The sequence below is a fragment of the Typopeltis vanoorti genome, chromosome 15 (genome assembly GCF_054136105.1).
Source record: "Typopeltis vanoorti isolate ZY-2024b chromosome 15, IOZ_Tvanoo_1.0, whole genome shotgun sequence".
Lineage (NCBI taxonomy): Eukaryota > Metazoa > Arthropoda > Arachnida > Uropygi > Thelyphonidae > Typopeltis > Typopeltis vanoorti.
The window spans coordinates 74,633,918-74,651,736 of record NC_143563.1 but is presented as its reverse complement, the minus strand read 5'-3'; the positions used below and the strand labels follow the sequence as shown (position 1 = coordinate 74,651,736).

The 17,819-nt window shown below is 37.5% G+C and overlaps 1 protein-coding gene across 3 annotated transcripts in view; it reads left to right on the top strand.

The window, feature by feature from the left end:
• The window catches only part of LOC150098898 (centaurin-gamma-1A-like), a 273,420-nt gene that overhangs the window by 251,121 nt on the left and 4,480 nt on the right, over positions 1-17,819 (top strand). The window lies entirely within an intron of this gene.

Sequence of the window (17,819 nt, the reverse complement as noted above, 5' to 3'; positions counted from 1 at the left end):
GAATGGTGAGAAAGGCAAAACTGGAATATGAGAAGAGATTGGCACTAAGATCCAAAGAAAATCCTAGGGGATTTTTTAGCTATGTGGCCAGTAGGTGGAGAAACAATTGTGGAAGAATGACATTGCGGGATAAAAATGGGAATAGAGTGACTGATGCAGAGGACATAGTGGAGTTGTTCAATGAGCACTTTATTGGAGTATTTCATCCTCGAGGAGTAAATTTTAATACTAGAGGGATAGGGCAGGTTGAGGGTTTAGAGGTGCAAGAGGAGAGGGTGTTCCAAAAAAACTGAGTACTCTGGATACCAGTAAAACTGTTGGACTGGATGGTATTTCATCACGGGTTTTGAGAGAATGTGCTAAAGAACTGACAACGCCTTTGACCTGGATTTTCAATGAAAGTCTGGCTGTGGGGAAGGTGCCCCAGGGAATGGAAGGAAGGTAAGATAGTGCCATTGCATAAGGGCGGTAGCAGACTGGAAGTGTCTAATTATAGGCCTGTTTGTGTCATCAGTAGTTGTTATCCCTTTCTGACCTGAATTTTTTTTACAAGTGAAAAAAATTTTTCTATTTATTTTGTCTTTAGGTCTAAAAAAGCAAGTATTTTTCTGAAAAATACATTTTCATTTTTCAGAAAATTAAAATGTATTTTTTTCAATGATTCATGGAAATTTCATTTTCAATGAATCATTTCAGAATTGGAATCATTCGCCACGTAATGTGGGCTATGAAGGCCAAGAAAGTTAGTGATTCCAGTTGGAATCACTAGGGCAGAAAGAGTTAGGTCTTGAAGAAATTAGTGAGCGACTATATACAGCGTTGGGCAGATGAGGGTAATGTTATCTGTGAGAATCAACATGGATTTGTTAAGGGGCACTCTTGCTTTAGTAATATGATTGCCTTTTATAATAAAGTGACAAGAACAGTTAATGAGGGAAAGGCATATACTGCCATTTTTTTGGATTTTGCAAAGGCATTTTAGGTGCCACATGATAAGCTGATATTTAAATTGCAGCACATGGGTTTAAATGTCGGGTTAGTCAAATGGATTCAGGATTGGCAGGGCAATATCAAGGAAGTAGAAAGTTACAAGTGGGGCTCCACAGGGATCAGTACTGGGATCTGTATTGTTCAACCTTTATATCAATGATATTGTCAATGGATTGCAAGGAGAAATTCAGTTGTTTACGGATGATGTGAAGCTGGGAAGGGTTATCAGTAATAGTGCAGATGTGGCAGCCCTGCAAGAGGATTTAAATAAACTGGACAGATGGAAAATGTATTGGAGTGTCGGTTCAGTGCAGCAAAATGTAAAGTCTTGAGGTTTGGGATCCTTCGATGGGAGGATGCATACTCGATTGGAGGAGCTGTACTGGATGAGATAGGGGTGACGAGATCAGGAGGGTGATGATTGATAAAAAACTGAAATTCAGGGAGCATATTGCAAAGGTGGTGAGGGTAACTCAGAGGATTACTGCAATACTGAGAAGGATGCTAACCTGCAGAGATAAAAGAGTTATCATTCCATTGTATAAGGTCCTGATCAGACCACACTTAGACTATTGTTCTTAGATTTGGTCCCCAGGATTTGAAGGAGATAAATTGACTGTGGAAAGGGTATAGAGGCAGATAACAAAGATAGTTTCAGGACTGTACAATATGAATTATGAGGATCGACTTAGGGAATGTGGACTGCAGAGTTTGGTGGATAGAAGAAGGAGAGGTGATATGATCGAGACTTTTAAACTGTTGAGAGGCAGTTACAGGGTAGATATTGGAGTTCTTTCACTTGGTGGAACGGTGGGAAGGAGCGATGACAAGGGGGCCATCCCTGGAAGTTACGAAAGGAGGCTGTGCGCAAGAGGGTGTGGAGTGGTTTCTTTGCATGGAGGGTGGTTGAACCTTGGAATGCATTGCCTGAGAGAGTGGTTGGAGCGGGAACAGTCAGTGGGTTCAAGGAATGGTATGATAAACTTTGTGTTTCCTAAAAATGACCTCCCACGATGAGTCTTTTGACTCCATGGAGGCCTGGATAATAAATAATAATAATAAAAAGATTAGTTCTCTGAGAAATGGGGAGGGGGTTATACTTTTCCCTGTCATCAATACAAGAGTTGAAGAACAATATCATTAGGTCAGTCTTGTCTTTGGGTGATGTTACTTACAATTAGGGTTTCCGGGCGGGAAGGAATTCCCGCCCGTTCTCGGGAATTTTTTTCGTTTTCCCGTTCCTGAATCCAGAGAAAATTTGGTCGGGAAATGTGGAAAATTTTTAATAAAATTATAAATTATATTTTAATATTTTTTATAGATTGCCTTCACAATGAGTAAATAGTAAATAGCTCATTGCCAGATGTGCTCCAAAACTTTGCAATGCAAAGCATCATCAACGAGCTGTCTACATAGGCACCTAGTATACATTCATGGAATGAAAAGGAAAAAACAGTCTGAATTGAATAATGATGAGCCAATGCCTTCATTTTCTAAGAGACAAACGACAATTTTACATTATGTCAAGGGACTGGATTTAGAAGAAACTGTAAGCACATTAGCAGCCTTGGCAGTTAACACCATCACAAAAAGTGAGTTTATTATGGAAAGTTTCACAAGCAAAGGAATGCAGTTGCCAAGAAGTCCATCTTCAGTTATGACACTAATACATAATTATTATAGTAAAGTGAAACAACTGTACAACCAAAAATTCCAAGTATTCAAATGTGATAATAAAAAATTGAGTATTTCAATAGACGAGTAGGCCAGTTGCAAGAATCGCAGATACATGAATGTTCACGTATACTGCAATGAGACCTCTATGAACCTTGGTTTAATAAGAATACATGGGAACTGTCCTGCAGAAAAAGTGTTATCCTTGCTTCAGGAAAGATTAGAAAACTTTCAATTAAAACTTGGAAGTGATGCGGTTGCGATTACAAGTGACGGTGCAGCCGTTATGGAAAAATTCATCACCGACTATTCAACAGTACTGCTACAACCATGCACTACATCTAGCTGTAACAAAAGTATTTTATGTTAAAAAGTTGAAAGGTGAAGCATCAGTGACTTATAGCAGTGATAGTGAATTCAATACAGATTCTAAATACGATAAAGATAACAGTGATTCTGAGTTAGATGGTGTGGCCTGAGCTGATCTATATGATTTGCGAGATGATCTATCTTCGGCAATTAGTAGCGTATGAAGAATTATGAAATTATTTACATAATTTCATCTTCTCAATCTTTCCTCATACTCAACGTTCCTGAGGTCAGAAACTACCTTAGTCAGTCGCCTTTGGACCCTTTTCAACATCTCTTCATCCTTCTGAAAACCCGGTGACCAAATCTGAGCACAATAGTCCATGTGCGGCCTAATCAAAGCCTTATACAATGGAACAAAAATCTCCCTACTTCTACACGTCAGTGTCCTCCGCATCATTCCCAGACGTTCTTTGTGTTGTCTTCACAATTTTGGCGATGTGTCCCCTAAATTTTAGATCCTTATCCACTATCACCCCCAGATCTCTTATTTCCTCTACCTCCAACTATATATTCTCACCAAGCATAAATTCTGCATCCCATCTTTGTTTTCCAAATTTTAAAACCTTACATTTTGCAACATTGAACTCACATCCCCATTTGCTACCCGATCACTCAATTTATTCAAGTCTTCTTGCAAGGCCACAAAATCTTCACTACTCTTTATGGTTCGTCCCAACTTTGCATCATCTGCAAACAACTGAATATCTCCATCCAAATCTTTGCCAATATCATTAATATACAAGTTAAATAGTAATGGCCCTAAAACAGACCCCTGAGGCGCTCCACTAGTGACTTTCCTTTTCCTGGATATCGCACCCCATTACACAACTTGTTGATACCTATCAGATAGCCAGTCTCCAATCCAATGCACTAATCTAATATCCAACCCCATATGCTCTAGTTTGACTGTCAACTTATCACGAGGTACTCTATCAAAAGCCTTTGCGAAATACAAGTATATTACTGTGTATCCTTCTCCTCTGTCCAAGGAAGCAGTCACTTTATTGTAATAAGTAAGTAGATTACTAAAACATGACCTCCTTTTAGCAAATCCATGCTGTCCATCAAAGATTATACCACTGTTGTCAACCCAACTCTGGATCCTAGTTCTCACAAGCTTCTCAAACAACTTAACCACAACACCTGACACAGAGATCGGCCTATAGTTTGAATTTATAATTTTGAGAAAACCTGAAATATAACAGAAACCTAGCCAAAATGATACCGTAGTGACCCCTGTTTAGCACTCGTGGCAAGAGATGCACTAGTTATGAAATTCCGGTTGACCTCCATTTAGGAAATTTCATTTACTCATTTTTTGCTTTGACCTTTTACATATAGGAGTGTCTCGAAACCTCTGAAAGACTGCGCCAGGGCCATGAACCCCGGTTGCCCTACCTTCTCTACGGCTCTTTTCTGTTTATTAACATTTACTGTTATAGCCATTATTACAGATGATCAATGAAAATTAAATAAAGATTATTTCAGGAATTCTTGGGAAATAAGATTTCCCGTTATCGATTCCCGAAGGTTCGAAAATGTTGGGAATTTGGAAACACTACTTACAATAGTACCACCTTGTAAATCATGGAAATGTGTGGGAAGGCTTATATGTTCATCGTACATGTTGATTAATTTTTACAGTATAGAGAGAACACAGACTGATAAGAAAATAACTATTTATTAACTTCTTGCTGATATTTCGCTGGTATTCTATCCAGCATCTTCAGAGCACAAAAACAGTTTGTCATAGTATGTGAGACAACCACAATCTGTTATAACAATGGGATTAGTTTGAACAATTGTAAATATACAATACAAAGATTAAAGTCCTAATTAGGCACCATCTATGTTGAAAAAAAAAAAAAACAGAGGAAGTGGATATTAATTTGGTCTTAAGATGACTGTCTCCCAAATCGTTGTCAAATTTATACAGCCATACTTGTTGAGATTTGGAGTATGTTTCAAGGCTTCTGTGCAGCACTTTTGTTTTTACCAATCGATCCTGTGTGTAGGGTGGTCTAAAGCATGGTGTGCTAAGACCTGACTTGTCATAGCGATAGTGTTAGATGTATTTTTTATGTTCAAGAGGCAGACGTCCACATTCTTCCTGTCTGCCCGTAATAAGCTTGATCACACGAACAGAGCACTTCATAGACTCCTGGATGTGATTTGCCAATTTCACATATGGCTTAAATAAGGTGCATTTCATATCTTTTCATATGTGCCTTTAATGTATGGGATGGTGACAGTTTTGTTCTAGTCTTCTGTGGTAGACGGGGGGGGGGGATTTCTGAGAACATTTAGTATTTTGTCTGTCTTATGGGGATTATAGCCATTGGCCAAGAAGGTGTGATGTAAGTGTGTGAGTTCAGCAGTGAGAGCATTGTCATTGGAACAAATTGCTCTAGCTCTGTGGATTAGTGTTTTTAGGATACCATATTGTTGAGATGAGTGATTGTGTAAATATCTCCCTGTATGTGTGGGTTTTCTATAAACCGAGAATGATAAGGAACCACCTGGAAGACGTGTGATTAATGTATCTAGGAAGGGCAGACAGTCTCCAGTTCCATTGTAAAGTGGATTTTTGGGTGTTGGCTTTAAATTCACTAAGAACAATGTGTCTGGGCCATGTGACCAAATAGCGAGCACATCATCAACATATTATAGCCAAAGCCTTGGTTTAAGCATGGCTGTATTCATATCTAGCTTTTCCAATTGTTCAATGTAGAAATTGGCTAAAGAGTGGGGGGGGGCATTGTTGTCCCATCTAATTGTTTGTATATTTTCCCTTTCCATGTAAAATAACTTGCCTGTACTGTAAATTTAAATAGTTGAAATATATCAGGGGGAAATAGTGAATTTAGTAAATCAAGGGTTTCGATTAACAGTAACTTTGTGAATAGTGAGGTGATGTCTGAACTTGTTAAGGTATGTTTTCTTAATAAACCATATGATTTTTTAAAAAGGGAAAATATACAAACAATTAGATGGGACAGCAATGGGCCTGCTTTCCTCCCCCAAGCCAACTTCTACATTGAACACTTGGAAAAGCTAGCTGTCCATACAGCCACATTTAAAGCAAGGCTTTGGCTACTATGTCGATGATGTGCTTGATATTTGGTCACATGGCCCAGACATATTGGATACATTATTAGTGCATTTAAATAGCCACCATCCAAAGCAATCCAAAAAAGCACTTTACAATGCAACTGGAAGCTAATGACTGTCTGCCCTTCCCAGATACACAAATCACACGTCTTCCAGGTGTTTCCTTATCATTCTTGGTTTATAGAAAACCATACATACATACATACATAGAGGGAGATATTTACACAAACAATCACGGCTGCTGAACTCACACCTTCTTGGCCAATGGCTATAATCCTCAAAAAGACAGACAAAATACTAAATGCTCCCCAGAAATCCCCTCCCCCCTGTCTACCACAGAAGACTACAACAAAACTGTCACCATCCCATACATTAAAGGCATATCTGAAAAGATATCTAGAGTGCTTAATAAATATCAACTACGGACCTTATTTCAACCGTATGTAAAATTGGCAACTCTCCTCTATTCACCCAAGGACAGAATATCTCCTTTATCACATCCAGGAGTCTATGAAGTGCGATGTTCGTGTGATCGAATTTACTACAGACAGATAGGAAGAACTGTGGACATCTGCCTCAGTGAACATAAAAAATACATCTGGCATTATCAATATGGGAAGTCAGGTCTAGCAGACCATGCTTCAGACACCCCTACACACAAGATTGATTGTAAAAAAACAAAAGTGCTGCACAGAAGCTTTTCTAAGTTCAGAGAGGTTGTCCCTAAAATCAATAGAAGCCTTGAAACATATTCCAAACTTCAACAAGTACGGCTGTATAAATTTGCCAACAATTTGGGAGACAGTCATCTTAAGACCAAATTAATACTGCTTGCTCTGTTTTTTTCCAATATAGATAGCACCTAATTAGGACTTTAGTCTTTGTGTGGTATGTTACAATTGTTCAAACTAATACCATTGTTATGCAGGATTGTGGTTGTCTCGCATACTGTGACAAACTGTTTTTGTGCTCTGAAGATGCTGGATAGAATACCAGTGAAATATCGGCAATATGTTAATAAATAGTTATTTTCTTATCAGTCTGTGTTCTCATCTGCACCATTAAAATTAATCAACAGGTAAATCATGGAGTTTTAAAAGTTTTATGACTTAGAAACCTGAAACAGCCAAAGTTGCAGCTACTGTCCCCATTAGCATGGAACCATAAGGTTCAACTTCTGTTTGAACAGGAGACAAATTTTATTCATTTGGCCCTTTCATATTCAAATTTATTGGTGATTTTTGCAGATGTTGCAAGCTCCAGTATAGGCTATTTGCAAAGCCTATACTGATTTTTCATCTCTAGTTACTTGCAACATATTGATTTTTTTTTTTTGGACTGCCTTTGCAGACTTGGAGAACCAATTCTTGGATAGCTGTCTGGAATTTTTGGGATAGGATGAAGTCCTTAATTCCAATATGAATTTTGTCTGTTATTTAGAGTAGATATTTAAATTAGAAGAATGTAAGCTACAATTACATTACAGAAAGGAGTCAAATTTATGGAGGTCATCCCATTTGACAGCTTTGTAATTCTAAAGCTTATAACAGAGAATAGCTAGATGAAGGCTGCTCCATACCAAAAGAAATTTGGAGAAGGTTATAGTCAGAGTTTTATTATTATACCCTTCATGGGGGTTGGCAAACTCATCATAGTAGGTTCATTCAACTGACAACATATATATCGTCAGCATTAACAACATATTCCATTCACTAACAATTCTCTATGTAAAAAATCTATTCCTCACACCCCTCTTTACCACACTCTTACATAACTTCCAGGGATGACCTCTGGATTAATCTGATAAAATTCCCCCACTAACTTCAACAACTCTATCATATCACCGCTTTTTCTCCTCCTATCCATCAAGATTCCACTTCAGCCTCTCTCTCCAATGTTTCCACATCACACTGAAAACCACGTGACTAAATTTGAGCACAAGAGACAGTGTGGTCTGACCAATGCTTTATACAGCCACACAACCCCTCTTCCTCCTTACATGTTAGTGTATTTCTTATCATAGCAGCACTACCATGTGCAGTGTTTGCAACACTTGCAATATGCCCTCTAAACTTCAGCCTGATCTCGGATCTTGAATCTCATCCACTTCTTGTAGTACAGCACCATCAACATAGTACATGGGTTTATGTTTCTGCACTCAAAAATGCAACACCTTGCACCTGTTAATATTAAACCTATCACCCCACTCCTTTGTCCAAGTCAAAAATCTATTCATATATTCCTGAAGGAAATAAACCGTGCTATTTACAATTCTCCCCAACTATGCATCATCAACAAATAACTGAAGATCCCCAGTCAGTTCAGATGATATATAATTTACAAACAAGTAACACAGTAGGGGCCCAAGAACTTTTTTTGAGACACTGCTTCATCATACAACACTTTCTGGTATTGTTCACAGAGCCAGTCATCAATCATTTAATCCTATCCTCTGCAGCTTATACACCAACTTTACTTACTGTACAGCATCATTTACACCAGTATTATATACACTGATCAAGTGCTCATCCAATAATTCTACCATATCCTTTGCACTGGTCATTCTACTGCCATTACTATTCACCATTGTCAACCTCCCATAATCATTTTTCCTCTTGCTTGCCACATAACAGAAGAATTCCCTTAAATTAACCTTGGCCTGACCAGCCAATCTCTGATTGCCACCAACTGTCTTGTACCTTCTCCATAACCTTTTCCAACACATTTTTGCTCGATTTCACTCCTATTCAATTTCTTCACTTAATTCTTGGTATGCAGTTATATATACCGTATATTATTGCGTATAATGCGAAAAATTTATGGTAAAAAATACCACTTAAAGTTAGGGGTTCGCATTATATGCGGATCCTAAAAAATATAACATCTTATTAGACTTGCACACATAATATATACTACCTAATGCCTATGCAACCAAATCTGCTTGACCCACTCGCATTCGGCGACCGAGCACGCATCGTATCTGCGCATAAAGCTACTTACATTATTGGCATTATGCGCAGATACAATGCGCTCTCCGCTGCCGAATGATAGAGCACAGTTAGGTTTATCGGTTTAACCACAGTTCATTTTAAATATTATTCGTTAAACAAACCTAACCCGAAAATGAGCCAACAGAAACGTAAACGTTCATCTTTTGAAGCAGGATTTAAATTGCGTGTCGTGCAGTTTGCAGAAGAACATAATAACAGTGTTGCTATGAGAGAATTTGGTGTAGCAGAGAGTAATATTAGACTTTGGCGTAAGCAAAAAGACAGTCTTAAAAAAATCCCCAAAACGAAGCGTGCCCGTCGTGGAGATGTAGCATCCTTTCCAGAACTCGAAGAAGAGCTAAATGAATGGATTTTGAAGCAATGACAAGATGGCATTATAGTAACAAGATATGTAATTCATTTTTGAGCTCTACAACTCAAGAATGGTAAATTCAAGGACACACCAGGTATTTCATCTTTTCTTGCTTTGCCTGGGTGGTGCAAATTTATGGAATGCAAAGCATTAACATTACCACACTGAACAAAAATTGCGCAGAAGTTACCAAAGCAGCTTGACAAAGTGCAGTCCTTCCATAAATTTATCATAAAATTATGGAAGCATCACGGATATGAACTTTCCCAAATTGGCAGTATGGATGAGACGCCCATGTACTTGGATATGCCTGGGAATCGAACAGTAAACTCAGTTGGTGAAAAGGGTGTCTTCATAAAAACAATGGGACATGAAAAAACGCATTTTACCGTTGTTCTAGCATGCATGGCAGACGGAACCAAATTAAAGCCAACAGTGATATTTAAAAGGAAGAAAATTCTGAAGCATATGAAATTTCCACTAGGTGCAATTGTTCGCGCCAATCAGAAAGGTAGGATGGATGAAGAAGGCGTACAATTGTGGCTGGATCAAGTATGGAACATACGTCCAGGTAGCTTGTTACATCAACAAAGCATGCTAGTCTGGGATATGTTCCGGGCGCATTTAACAGAGGCAAGCAAAGAGAAAGCACGTGAGCTACGTACAGACCTAGCAGTCATACCGGGTGGTCTAACTTCCATTTTGCAGCCGCTTGATATCAGCTTGAATAAGCCCTTTAAAGATCACTTACGTGAAAAATGGAGAGAATGGATGTCATCTGGTTTGGTGATGATGAAAAGGGTGGGAATTTTCAGAAGCCTGAGATCACCCTAGTCACCAGCTGGGTTAAAGAAGCATGGGATTCGATACCATCTGAAATGATTCAATGCTCTTTTCTTAAATGTGGAATAAGTAATTCAGTGGATGGATCCGAAGATCACGTTATATACGAGAGCAAGCATGATGCACAACAAATTGAAGAGCATGAAGACAATGACAACAACTGCTACACTGATGACGCAATTCCTACAGATGAATTTATAAATGAAATGTTTGACGACTCAAAAGATTAAGAATTTAAAGGATTTTGACATTTTGTTTTAAAATAAATATTTCTTTCGTTAATTTGTATTGTATTATTTATAATGTTATGGAACAAGATTAACAGATCGCATTATACGTGGACATGGCATTTTAGGGCTAGTTTTCAAACAAAATTTCTAGTTTGCATTATACACGATAATATACGGTGTATATATATATATATATATATATAGCTTATGAGCTTCCAACTACAGAGCTTCCTGTAATCACACACCTTATAATTTAGATATATCCTTTTCTGGCAGTAACCTGTTTTCTTTTTTTTTTTCCTTCACTTCCCAAACAAGTATCTCATTAACAACTACACTTGCTTCAGTCACATGCTGCTTTAGCTACTTCATCATCATCAAATTCCTGACATGTACTCTCAAGGGGTGTATAGGATATGATAGTACTACATGAAAAATTTACATCAACCTTCTTATCTACAATTTTCCTCTAAATCAGTCTGTTACTTATCAAGACCCCAACATTTTCAGATCTTATATTTCTATCATCTAAGGCACTTTGTACCATATCAATCCATATATCTTGGTCTTCCTCTGGGTCGTTTTCCTGCCAACCTGGCAGAGAACACTTGTTTTGCTAATCTTTCCTTGCCCATTCTGTTTAAGTGACCATACCACCTGAGATTAGCTCTGCTAACGCATTCCTGCATGCTGACAATGTCAAGTTCTTTCCTAATATCCTCGTTTTTAATATGATATTGCCATTGATGCCATCTGTTCATGCCTATATAATCTTTCTCAGGACTCTCATATCTGTGGTCTCTAATCTTTGGTCAAGTGTTTTACTTCTGACCCAGCTCTCAGAAGCATAAACTGGTTTGAACACTCTCTTGTATACAGCTAATTTAGTGTTCTGACTAATTTCTCTCTTATTCCATATAAATTTATTCAGTTGACTTCCTACTATACCAGCTTCATTGATTCTGTTGTCTATTTTCATATTTATTTTACCATCTTCACTAAAAACCATGCCTAAGTAGCTGAAATACTTTACTTGTTCCACAGGTTCTCCGTTCACAACGCAGTTGACATTTTCAACAATTCTACCTATTTTCATTGTCTTTGCCTTTTTTATTGCTGACCTTCATACCATATCTATTACAACAGTTATTCAGTTTAGTCAGAGAATCTTGCAAACTTGTAGTGGATTTATTTAGCAGTATAACATCGTCCGCATAAAGCAAAGAGCTGACATTAACATCTCCAATTCTGATATCATGTTTAATACCACTTTCCTTCATAATGTGATCCATATAGATGATGAATAATAGAGGGGATAATGTACATCTTTGTCTCACACCAGATTTAACATTAAACCATCTTCCTGTACTTCCTTCAATTCTAACTGCTGACTTGGAACTCAAATAAAGACTAAGTATTGCTTGATATAATGCCCCATTGACACCATATAACAGTAGCGTATTGAATAGCTTCTCTCTTGGCACCTTGTCATATGCCTTTTCCAGATCGATAAAACTTAAATACAGATCTTTGTTATATTCCCATGCTTTCTCAATTATTTGTTGTAAAGTGAAGATCTGATCCTGACAGCTTCTATTTGGCCTGAATCCAGTTTGTTCTTCACCAAAGTTTTCTTCCACAATTCTTCTCAACCATTTCTCAAGTATGCTTGCATAAATCTTGCCGGGAACACGCAGTAGGGAAATACCTCTGTAATTCTCACATGCAGTTTTATTTCCCTTTTTATATATGGGTACTATGAGAGCTCTACTCCAATCATCGGGAATTCGTCCCTCTGTCCAGGCTTTCTGAACTATGCAGTGCAGCCACTGTAAGACTCTTATACCACCATACTTCAGCATTTCGGGTCGAATATCATCTACTCCTGCTGCCTTTCCACATTTCAAGCTGTTGATGGCTTTTTCTACTTCAAGTATGGATATGTATTCCTCCTGTTGAGTGTTTTTTACCACTGTGCTATCACTGCTTGTTTCATTTAGTAATTTCTCGAAGTAATTACTCCATACTTCAAGGATATCTTTTTCTCCTGTTTTCATGTCACCTTTATCATCTCTAACTCCTTTTACAGCACTCTTTCCTCCAGAATATCTTACCACCTTCTTGATATTTATTTTCTATATTCTTGCCAAAGTCCTCCCGTGACTTTTGTTTAGCTAGTTTTACACAGTGTTTAGCTTTCTTACATTTGTCTCTGTATTCTCTAAGAGCACATGTTGACTTATTTGCCAGGAACTTTTGATATGCTTTCTTCTTTTCCTTCATTGCCTCTTTAACTTCCTGTGTCTACCATGGAGTTCTGATTTTTCTATCCTTGCAGACAACCTCACCACATGCCTCTTTTGTTGAATCAATTAGGGTTTTCTTCAAGGTTTGATTCCTGTTCTCAAACTCTTTCAATAATCTTTGTGTATTTTAGTCTACAGTTCACATCTGAGAGCTGCTCAACTTTTATTCGCTTTAAAACTTTCTTACATGTTATTCTTTTCAATATGAAATTCAATTTTATCCTGCTTAAGACTAAATAGTGATCACTTCCAATTTCAAATCCTCTGTACATTCTGGTGTCCTGCACCAGGGAGAAAACATCACTATCAACAATAACATAGTCAATGAGACTTTTCTTATTCCTTGCTTCTTCTCTCCATGTGAATTTGTGTACATTTTTATTGGAACATGGTGTTAGTAATAACCAGTCCATGTCCTGAGCAGAAACCCAACAGGTATTTGCCATTATTATTAGCTTTGCTCTTTTCTCCAAATTTTCCCAAAATATTTTTGTATGTCTGACAATCATTTCCTACTCTGCTATTTAAATTCCCAACAAGGACCAACTTTTCCTTTTTCATTGTGTTAGATGCTTTCTCTAAAGCATCAAAAAATTTCTCCACTTCTACTTTAGTAGAACCATCTGTGGGACCATAGGCACAAATAAGTCTCATTGTCCAATTCCCCATTCTGATATTTGCCCACATCACTCTACTTGAGACTGTGTGCCATTCAAGAAGATTAGCCTCTTATTTTGTGTTGAATACTATGGCTACTCCTTCTTTTCCTCCATTGTCATTGCCTGAATATAACATTTTGTATTTATTGCTCAGAAAGATCTCATCAGTTTTTGTCTTTTTTTGTTTCAGTCACCCTTATTATGTCGATCTGGTACTTATCTAATTCCTCAGCTAGTTCCATTTCTTTGCCATTCAGGCTTCTTATGTTGATGGTACCACTCTTTAACTCTGGTGATGTTGAGTTGGGGGTATTTTTTCAGATTTGTTCAAGTAGCTGACTTTTCGCTGTTTGCCCAGGTTCCCTGGAGAAAACAACAGGGGGCCTTGTTTAACCGGGTGATGCCCCAGCCGGCATGAAATTTTGTCATGTTGTACCGTCATTCTGTGTATCGGTTTAAGCCAATAAGAATAAAATTTAGTCGGCTAAATCCCAAATTGCCAGCCCATGATATAAGATAGGAAGATAAATGCAACATTCTTAGTTGAAGGTGATAAAATCTTGAAGTTAATTAACATTGTCAGTTCTTCTCAGTCAACAATACACACCACCCTGTCTTAATCCCATAAATGTTCTGTGCAGCATCATATCACACAACAAAAACTTTCACGTACTTCATTCATTAAGCTTGCACATATTGATGAAGAGTAGTAAAAACTCTTCAAGACTAAGAGGACAGTTGCTTGACCTATTCACTACCATTTATTGCTGTCTTTACCATTCTCTCTAAATTCTCAAAAACTTGTCCAATTACCCAAAAAAGGGAAGTAATCTCTTAGGTGACTTCAACTGGATTCCCATTTCAATGACCAAACTGGAAGAGGTGTGAAAGTATTTTCTATAATCAAGGGTTTAACATAAATTATCCATCTACTAACCAGAATATCAGACAACGCTCTACTCTTTCAACACCTCTTTTCTTAACCAGTTCCCCTTCCAAATATACTACATAGATTATCTGAACAGTATACTAGAAAGGGAGAAACTAGTTAAGCACACTATAGAAGTTACTCTCCTGTCAATAACTCGGACCATAATCTCATGCAATTTTTTTCTCCCAAAGAATACCCTTCTCTCTTAACCACTCTCAACCTTCAATCTCTGGATATCCCCCACCATGAAAAGACTTGAAGAAACTAGTATCATTGCTTTTGCCAACAATTATAATCTACAGATTTTTCAATTAAAATATCAATAGCTTCTGTCTTCCTACCCCTGCAGAACTATGGTACTAATGTGCCATAAGTTCTAACCACTTGTGTGTGAGTGCTTCTGTAAATCATTAACAGTATTCTCCTTCTTTTCACCCTCCTTTTCTATCAGAGAATTGTATATCCTTTCCTTTCTATTCCTGACAGCACATCATCCTCGGACAACCAAGTTTCATTTATACTGATTATCTTTGGTCATCAATACAAAGAAGTCAGCTCTCTTATTTTGAATACTCCTTACATTTTTATAGAAACATAACAGTCCCTGCCTTTGAGGCATTCCACCAACATTCTCTATTCTATCCATTATACTGAACTTCTCTGTTCAATCTAAGCACTCCCATTTCCCTGATTATGACTCTGATTGCCATTCATACCTGTCTCATCCTCACCTTTATGCATTCCATCATCTTGTCCTGTCACAATCACATCTTCAACCTGCTATACAACTCATTTGGCTGTGGCTTCACAAGTACCCTTTGATTGTTAGCCACATTAACTTCTTGATTCTGTGCCTTCTCAGTTAACAATAGCCTTTTTTAAATGCCCAACACTTAACCCATTCAAATGCAATCCATCAACCTTAAACCATTCCAACTTCCCTTCACCTCACACAACTTAGCCATCTTATTTACTATCTATACTTTCCTTCTCAACTCACTATTGTTGTTTCTGCACAATACATTAACGACTTCTCTGAAAACACTTTTCCTGCAACAGTCTTTTCAAGCCTCTATCAACATTCCTTTTACCTACAACTACCACTAATTCTGATGCCTGTTCTTTCCTTCACTATAAAGAGTCAGGTATTTGTTTCAGTGTTCCACCAGGAAAGCATATTTTGTGTACTTTATTAGTCATCACACTTCTAATGATTGAGTTCCCATACAATGATATACAATTATTCTTTGACTCTTCCTTCGTAATGCTCACTTCCTCCTTATCATTCATGTGAGCAATCTCATATTTCAATCAGCTGTTGTCTAAGCCCTGTTCCCTTTGTTATGAATAACACTTCCATTCGATTTTTGTTTACTACCCTGCAATTCTATCTCCCATTTTGAAATGCTCTAACCTCACTACACTTTTCACATACATCAATGCTTTCCTTCCAATCCACAAAATTTTTCACATCTTTTGGTGCATACATGAAATAATTCTCGCAACACATTGACTGGGAAAAATCCAGGGTAGATCTCTATCTTCTTCCGAAGCACTAGGAACAAACAAGTAGCAAAAACGCAAATGACAAACACTACTGAAGAACAATTGTAACCAGCATGAAAAAAATGAAGCACAAATTATATGAGAAAAAAAAGTTAAACTATACACTATTAAAAACATAAAAATGTAGCACAGCTCAAATATACTGCTATATATCAAGAGGAAAACTGACATTGACAGTGTATTTAGGGCATTAAAATGACAGTATTTGCCATAAGCAAATGATCATTTGCTTATGGCAAATACTTTGGCATACCTCGATCAGTGTAACTGGATAAAGTAAGCCAATGTGAGTTGCAAATGCTTAAGTCCCAAAGGAAGATAATCTCACTGGATATTTAAACCCAGTGAAATTATTTTTCTGTGATCTGCAGAAAATCATGTTAAGAGATAAGTAATCCAAGAGGTCTAAGTGGCTATCAGAATTTGAAAACTGATAGGGACAGCAAATAGATGTAATGAAGTTTGATAAGGAAATTTTAAGTCAGGGCAGATCAGGAGGGGGTCAGAGTTTGGCATTCTCCAATGTGATATTTTGACAAATTTTGCATGCTCTCCTTCTGATACATGGAATTAAAATATGGATAGCTGAGGTCTAGTTTGAATGGTTAAGTGGGTGGTCATAGATCATTCATATTGCTTTTAATGACACAAATGGATAGATATTTGTAAAAAAAAGTTTGGGGTTTTTCACTTGGATTGTTATGGGAATTTTTCTGTGAACTGCAATAAAACTGGATTTGATCATGTTATCCATTGTTGGTGGAAAATTAAATAAAGAGTAGGCATGCAATAGGATGGTGAAAGATTTGCAAACATTGTTTACACAAAGAAACCCAGCCTCCTCCATGCCATGCATTGCCTCAGTAGTTTTCCAGGCATGATGTGCAATATACTGATATGCTGACCTTGCAATGATTTTTGTTCTAGAACCATACCTAGGTATTGGTATTTTCTCCCTTGTTTAACAGAATTGAATAAAAAGATTGAAACACTACTAAAATTAATGGCAAATTAGGCCAACAAGAAATGTCTATAATACATATGGAAGATTCCACAGGAGCGGAAAGAATGTATGGTAATCTCATTGCACAAGGGTGGTGCAAAGACCAATGTATCTGGAGTGGTGGTGAAGTTTTTGGGAAAGTGGGTTAGGGCTTGCATTCAGAAATGGGTTGACAGAGAACATTTACTCTGTAATGTATTATACAACATGGGTTTACTAAGGGAACATCATATTTTAGCAACTTGCTCACATTTTATAATGTTACCATTGAGTACCTGACTCAAAATTTCCTTACGAAACTTCATTACATTTATTTGCTGTCTGTCACTTTTCATAATCAGATAGCCACTTGGACCTCTTTGATTACTCAACATGATTTTCTGCAGAATGAATGCTATCATGAAGAGGACGAGCTAGATTTTTCTTTCATAGAGTGATGCATGATTAGATGGGATTGTCGTTGGATGTTGTATGTGCAAGTGGTGTGAATGAATTCAAGAACAGGTAATGACAGATGGTGCGAATAACATGGCCTCTCTCAATGAGTTTCTGACTCCCTGGAGGTTTCTCTTAATAATAATAACATGCAATAGCTCTGTGTCCACTGTTGCGATAATTACCTCTGGAAAAGTGCTAGCTAGTACTCTGCCAGACTGCTTTGACAAAGTGCTTCCTCACCTGCTGTAGAATCCTAACACATATCTAAGCTCCAGGCTTAAATATAATTTCTAAGTTGAGAAAACCACCCAACGAGAAATGTTTCACTACCAT